Source organism: Nyctereutes procyonoides, unplaced genomic scaffold, assembly GCF_905146905.1.
Source record: "Nyctereutes procyonoides isolate TBG_1078 unplaced genomic scaffold, NYPRO_anot_genome, whole genome shotgun sequence".
NCBI lineage: Eukaryota > Metazoa > Chordata > Mammalia > Carnivora > Canidae > Nyctereutes > Nyctereutes procyonoides.
In genome coordinates, this window is record NW_026575106.1 from 202720 (window position 1) to 209341 (window position 6622).

The 6622-nt window shown below is 39.5% G+C and overlaps 1 protein-coding gene across 1 annotated transcript in view; it reads left to right on the forward strand.

Moving 5' to 3' along the window:
* Positions 1 to 4464, forward strand: part of LOC129514792 (protein Mdm4-like) — a 28228-nt gene extending 23764 nt beyond the window's left edge. Inside the window, exon 7 of the mRNA XM_055333499.1 lies at positions 4414 to 4464. The gene's annotated coding sequence lies outside the window, so the exon portion shown is untranslated. The remainder of the gene's footprint in view (positions 1 to 4413) is intronic.
* The last annotated feature ends 2158 nt before the right edge of the window (positions 4465 to 6622 follow it).

The following is a 6622-nucleotide window of genomic DNA, read 5'->3' on the forward strand; positions in this document are numbered from 1 at the left end:
CTCTTCTCTTTCATTCATGATTTTATTTATCTGGGTCCTTTCTCTTTAGTCTTGCCAGGGGTTTAATGAATCTTATTAATTGTTTCAAAGAACCAGCTCTTAGTTTCATTGATGTGTTCTACTGTTCTTTTGGTTTCTATTTCATTGATTTCTGCTCTAATCTTTATTATGTCTCTTCTCCTGCTAGGTTTAGGCTTTATTTGCTGTTCTTTCTCCAACTGCTTTAGGTATAAGGTTTGGTTGTGTACTTGAGACCTTTCTTGTTTCTTGAGGAAGATTTCTATTGCTATCTACTTCCCTCTCTAAGGATTGGCTTTGCTGCATCCCAAAGGTTTTGAACAGTTGTGGTTTTATTTTGTTTCCATGAATTTTTAAACAGTTTTATTTTTTCATTCTTTTTTTTTTTAATTTATTTATTTATAGTAGTCACAGAGAGAGAGAGAGAGAGATGCAGAGACACAGGCAGAGGGAGAAGCAGGCTCCATGCACCGGGAGCCCGATGTGGGATTTGATCCCGGGTCTCCAGGATCGCGCCCTGGGCCAAAGGCAGGCGCCACTGCGCCACCCAGGGATCCCCTGTTTTTCCATGAATTTTTAAAAATTCTTCTTAATCTCCTGGTTAACCTGCTCATTCTTTAGTAGGATGCTCTTTAGCCTCCATGTATTTGAACTCTTTCCAAATTTCCTCTGTGATTGAGTTTCAGTTTCTAAGCATTGTGGTCCAGAAATAGGCAGGGAATGATCTCAGTCTTTTGGTACCAATTGATACCTGATTTGATCCAGTATGTGATCTATCCTGGAGAATGTTCCATGTGGACTCGAGAAGGATGTGTATTCTGTTACTTTAGGATGGAATGTTGTAAATATATCTGTGAAGTCCATCTTTCTTTCTTTGTTGGTCTTCTGCTTAGATGATCTGTTCATTGTAGTGAGTGGAGTGTTAGAGTCCCTTACTATCTTTATTATTATTATTATTATTATTATTATTATTATTATTATCATTGTGTTTCTTTATTTTTGTTATTAACTGGCTTATATAATTGGCTACTTCCATGTTTGGGGCATAAATATTTGCAATTGTTAGATCTTATTGTTGGATAGACCCTTTAATTATGATATAGTGTCTTTCTTCATCTCTTATTATAGTCTGGTTTAAAATCTAATTTGGGGATATCCGGGTGGTTCAGTGGTTTAGCACCTGCCTTCGGCCCAGGGCATGATCCTGGAGACCCGGGATCGAGTCCCACGTCAGGCTCCCTGCATGGAGCCTGCTTCTCCCTCTGCCTGAGTCTCTCCCCCCCACTGTGTTTCTCATGAATGAAAAAATAAAATCTTTTTTTTTTTAAAGAGAACTTTCTTCCCTCATTTACTTATTTTTAAAGATTTTATTTATTCATGAGAGACACCGAGAGAGAGAGAGGCAGAGACACAGGCAGAGGGAGAAGCAGGCTCCATGCAGGGAGCCTGACATGGGACTCGATCCCGGGATTTCAGGATCACAACCTGGGTTGAAGGCGGCACTGAACTGCTGAGCCACCCGGGCTGCCCCACCTTCATTTATTTAAAAGTAGGCAAATTCTCTTCAGCTTTTTATGCTCATCTCTGAGGTTTATTATTAGCTGGAAAGAAACCTTTCCGGAGAGCCAAAGCAGTTCCAATTAATAATGTAGATTCTTTTTTGTAACTGAAGTATTTTCTAAGAGTACCGGTTTTTTCAAGATGCAGTAGATAAATGGAATTTTTGTGATTTCTTTCTATTTGGTGTATACCATTCAATAAAGTAAAGACTATTGTTTTAATTCAGTATTTTTTCTATTTTTTCTGACTTTTTAATGGAAATATTTTTTTAAAGATTTTATTTGTTTATTCATGAGAGACCCCAGAGAGAAGCAGAGACATAGGCAGAGGGAGAAGCAGGCTCTATGCAGGGAGCCCAACGTGGGACTCGATCCCGGGACTCCAGGATCACGCCCTGGGCTGAGGGCAGGGGCTAAACCGCTGAGCCACCCAGCTGTCCCTTAGGTCAGGATTTAAAAAAAAAGTTACCACCGTGCCTTTTGACTACAAGTAACGCTTTCTTTATATCTACTATCTAGTATATAATTTAAAATTTTTGGATTGTTTAAAGAAAAATGGAATTTATAGATGGTTTCTTTGAATCAGGACTTGAATGAACAAGGTCCAAATGCTCTGTTGAGTTTGTTTTTTAGCCTAAGTACATCTCCCTTCTTAGCCATACCCCTCCCCCCATCTGAAATCCCTACGTTCTGAGATTTCCTACATTCTGGGTTTGGCTAATTGTTTGCTTTTGGTATTATTTATTCCTTTACCCTCCATTTTTTCTACAAACAAGTAATTAGATGTAGAAGCTTGGTTAGTTGTTTTATTGTCAAGAATACTTCATAGGAGGTTCTGGGTGCTTCCTGTTGGTTCATATCAGGAAGTGCATGATGTGTGAATGACTGTCTCTTTTAGAGAGTTTTGTTAGTGGTCAGGTATACTCAGTCGTCTTTGTGTTTTAAGGTCCCCCATCCCCCAGTCTTTTAAAAGGTTTATCATCTATTAATGGTTGTTGAGGTGATATTTAATCTGAGACTAGAAGGTCTCAGATGAGTCAGTCTTGCATGGAATTCACAGTGCTACAAATGAAGGAGCAGTATGTGCAAAGGCCCTGAAACAGGAAGTAAATGCTCTGAGAAACTAAAAGATCAGTTGGTGAGGTGCAGGGAACATGGAGAAGAACATGAGGGACTAGAGGAAAGACTGGCAAGAATAGGGCTAGATTCTGTGTTTAGAGCAGTAGCAAGCTTTAGAGCAGGGCCTGGCACTGTAGGATTAGGTGTTTGCTTTTTTTTTTTTTTTAAAGATTTTATATATTTATTCATGAAAGACACACACACACACGCACAGAGGCAGAGGCAGAGGCAGAGGCAGAAGAGAGGACAGGCTCCATGCAGGAGCCCAAGGACATGGGACTCAATCCTGGGTCTCCAGGATCACGCCCTGGACTGAAGGTGGCGCTAAACCGCTGAGCCACAGGGGCTGCCGATTTGTTTGCTTTTTTATTTTATTTTTTTAATCCTTTTAACTCTAGGGTGGAATTTTGTTTGAAGCAGTTTAGAGAGACCGGTTAAAAGTCTATTTCAGTGATGCGTGCTGGAAGTAACACCTTCTGGTTTGGGGAAATAGTCATGGAGGTGAAAAGTGGTGGTTTTGAAAGATTTAGAGATTAAAATTGGTAAGGTTCAATGATGTGATAATGGTAAGAGGGAGAGATAAGACTCAACTTTCTGGATTGATTGATTTATTTATTTATTTATTTATTTAGAGTGCAATGGGGCTGTGGGGGAGGAGCAGAGAGAGCGAGAGAGAATCCCAAGTGAGTGAGAATCCCAATGGAGAAAGAATCCTTGACTCCCTGCCCAGCAGGGAGCCTGACTTGGGTCTCCATCTTACAACCCTGGGATCATGACTGGAGCTGAAATTAAGAGTCAGTTGCTTAACGGACTGAGCCACACAGGTGCCCCTTAGCTTTCTGGTATGAGTTACCGAATGTGACTGCTCATTGGTAGCATAGAAAGAATAATAAGCTCTAGACTCTGGCAAGTTATTTGACTTCTTTTAGGCTCAGGTTCCTCTTTTAAGGAGCAAGTAACAGGCCTAACCCTGCTGTAATCAAAAGAGACTCCCAAGTGGGAAAGTGACAAGATCTTGCTTTGGATTCAGAGTTTGTCAACTGACCTCATTTCTCACATACGTTCTTGAACAGTGCTTTTGCTCCTGTTTTCTCTCCCATTCTTTCTACTCTTCTTTCATTTTAAAATCCTTCCACTCCTGTCTCTATTCCCTCTCATTCCTCCTCTGCTTTGCAATCAAAAGTAATGTGTCCTACTCTTAACTTTCATGGCCCTTAAAGCAGTGTCTTTTTAATGGCACAACACTTTCTACCAGGTGTTAGGGCAAAGTAGGAAAACCTGTTGACGTTAAATTCTTCAGATCTGCCAAGCAGTCAGTTCCTGTTCCTGGTAAGATGCTGCACTCCCTCTCAAAATCATCCCTGCAAGAGTAAGAATAAGGGAATGCTGTGAGAAAGAGATGGGTGACATGGGCTGTTTTGAACTTGGGCATGTGTGCATGGGGAGGCAGTGTTTGGTCTGGGACAGGAGTCAGTCAGTCATGGCTGTAGGAGACTAAAACCATCAGGGAGGGAACTGTTGGAATACTGGTCTAGTTTCTCCCCTGCTTCATTACCTTAGAATTAACCTTTTTGAATCCTTGTGACCCAGAGTCCTACTCCATCTCTCCTCAAGAGTGAATCATGGCATTACAGAAGCGTATACTTGTGAGAAGCTGACAAAAACAATAGGTGATGACTGACTTTAGTCACTTCTCTCTTACATTCTAAATCCTTAGGTCTCCCTAAATCCTATCATGGTGCTGCTTCTCCTTGGGGAACAAAGGATGAATCTTTGATCTGGGTAATGATTGTGTGGGGTGGAGAGTGATTGTGCTTTTCTGGTGCTTGGGGCTTTCTGCTTTTGTACTTGTTCTTTCTTTCTTTATTTATTTTCTTTAAGATTTTATTTTTGAGTAATTTCCATACTTACTGTGGGGCTTCAATTTATAATCCTGAGATTGAGTCACACACTGTTCTGGCTGAGCCAGCCAGGTGCCCCTAGTACTTATTTTCTACCTTACTCCACCTTACTGTAGTTAATATGGGCTGGAATCTGGTCTTGCCCCATATTCTTTGCCTGTCAAGTATCTGCTATCCTCTAGGAAAAATAGCAAAGAAGCTGAAGAGCACAGGTATTTTAAGAGAAGAAGAATAATGTGTACAGTATTGGAAGAGAACTAATAGGACAGATGGATCTAGAGTTTAAAGTTAGACTGATAATTATCGTAAAAGAAACAGAACATCTTAACAACTTGAAATAAGAATAAGCTGTGACTGAGAGAACCGAGCTGAAATCTTAGGGTTGAAAAATGCAATGATTGAAATACAGTATTTCCACTGAGGCCAAGCCTCAGTATGGATACAATTGAAGAATGGATTAGAACTCCAGATTGAGAAAATCTAGAATTAAAAAAAAGAAAAGGATAAAAAGGAAAAGCTGAAAGGTAAGGAAAATAGATGGGAAGTACTCACATCTAAATAATAGGAATCTTTTTGTTAAATTTCATTTTTTAATTTTTAACTCTATTTTTTAAAGATTTCATTTTTAAGTAATCTCTACACCCAACATGGGGCTCAGACTTGCAACTCCCAAGATCAGATCGTGTGCTCCACTGACTGAGTCAGCCCAGCACCTCTAAATAATAGGAATCTCAAAAATGAAAAAGGAGGGTCACCTGACTGGCTCAGTTGTTGGAGCATGCGACTCATGATCTCTTGATTATGAGTTCAAGCCCCACATTGGTTGTGGATCCTAGATTTTAAAAATATTAAAAAATAGGGATCCCTGGGTGGCACAGCGGTTTGGCGCCTGCCTTTGGCCCAGGGCGCGATCCTGGAGACCCGGGATCGAATCCCACATCGGGCTCCCGGTGCATGGAGCCTGCTTCTCCCTCTGCCTGTGTCTCTGCCTCTCTCTCTCTCTCTCTCTCTCTCTCTCTCTCTCTCTGTGACTATCATAAACAAATAAAAAAAATTAAAAAAAAATTTAAAAATATTAAAAAATATATATTTAATAAATATTTTATTTCAGTAAAGGAGAACATGCTTGAAGAAATAAAGTGAAAAACAGTTCTCTTTTAGAGCTAAAAAAAAAAGAGGGGGGTCCCTGGGTGGCTGGATTGGTTAAACATCTGAGCCTTGATTTCAGGTTATGATCTCAAAGTTGTAAGATGGAGCCCCTGCTGGACAGGGAGTCAGCTTGAGATTCTCTCTCTCCGTTGGCCCCTCCCCATGTGCTTTTGTGCATTTTCTCTCTATAATAAATCTTAAAGAAAAAAAAAGAATAAGAAAAATAAATGTCCTCAGGGAGTTCCTTGAAAGACTAAAGATGAGAGATCAGGGAAAATTTGCTTCCAGGATCATTATACTGAAATTTAAGAGTAACAAAGCAAAACAAGCCTCTCTCAGAGAGAGAACAGATTACTACAAGAAATAAAAATTGACGCCAGAGTTTTGAACAGCATCATTAAATGCAAGAAAACAAGTGTTTACAGAATTTTGAAGGGAAACTTAGAATTTTATACCCAACTGCATTCATTTAAGATGATAAAAATATTCTCAGGTGTATGAAGTCTTGGAAGCCCTGCCATACAGAGACCCATATTGAACCCAGTTCTGGATGAAGTACTAAGAGATTCAAATCTAGAAAATGTTACAAGAGATCTAGGAAGTAAGGGGGATCATAATTCCTTGATATTTATTGTGAAGGCTGAGACAAAAAAAAAGAAAAATATATCTAAGAATTTAAAGTCCAGATGTCATGCTAAGTTCTTATTAGCAAGGAGACAGAATTTTTCAGAAAGGTAATAACATATTAAGCATAGGAAGAGTAGAACAAACAAGAATGCTAAATCAAGATGGTAAAAATGATCCATATGTATTAATTAGAGTGGACTAAATTTACTAGTTAGAGGTAAAAACTGACAAATTGGATGAAAAAATCCA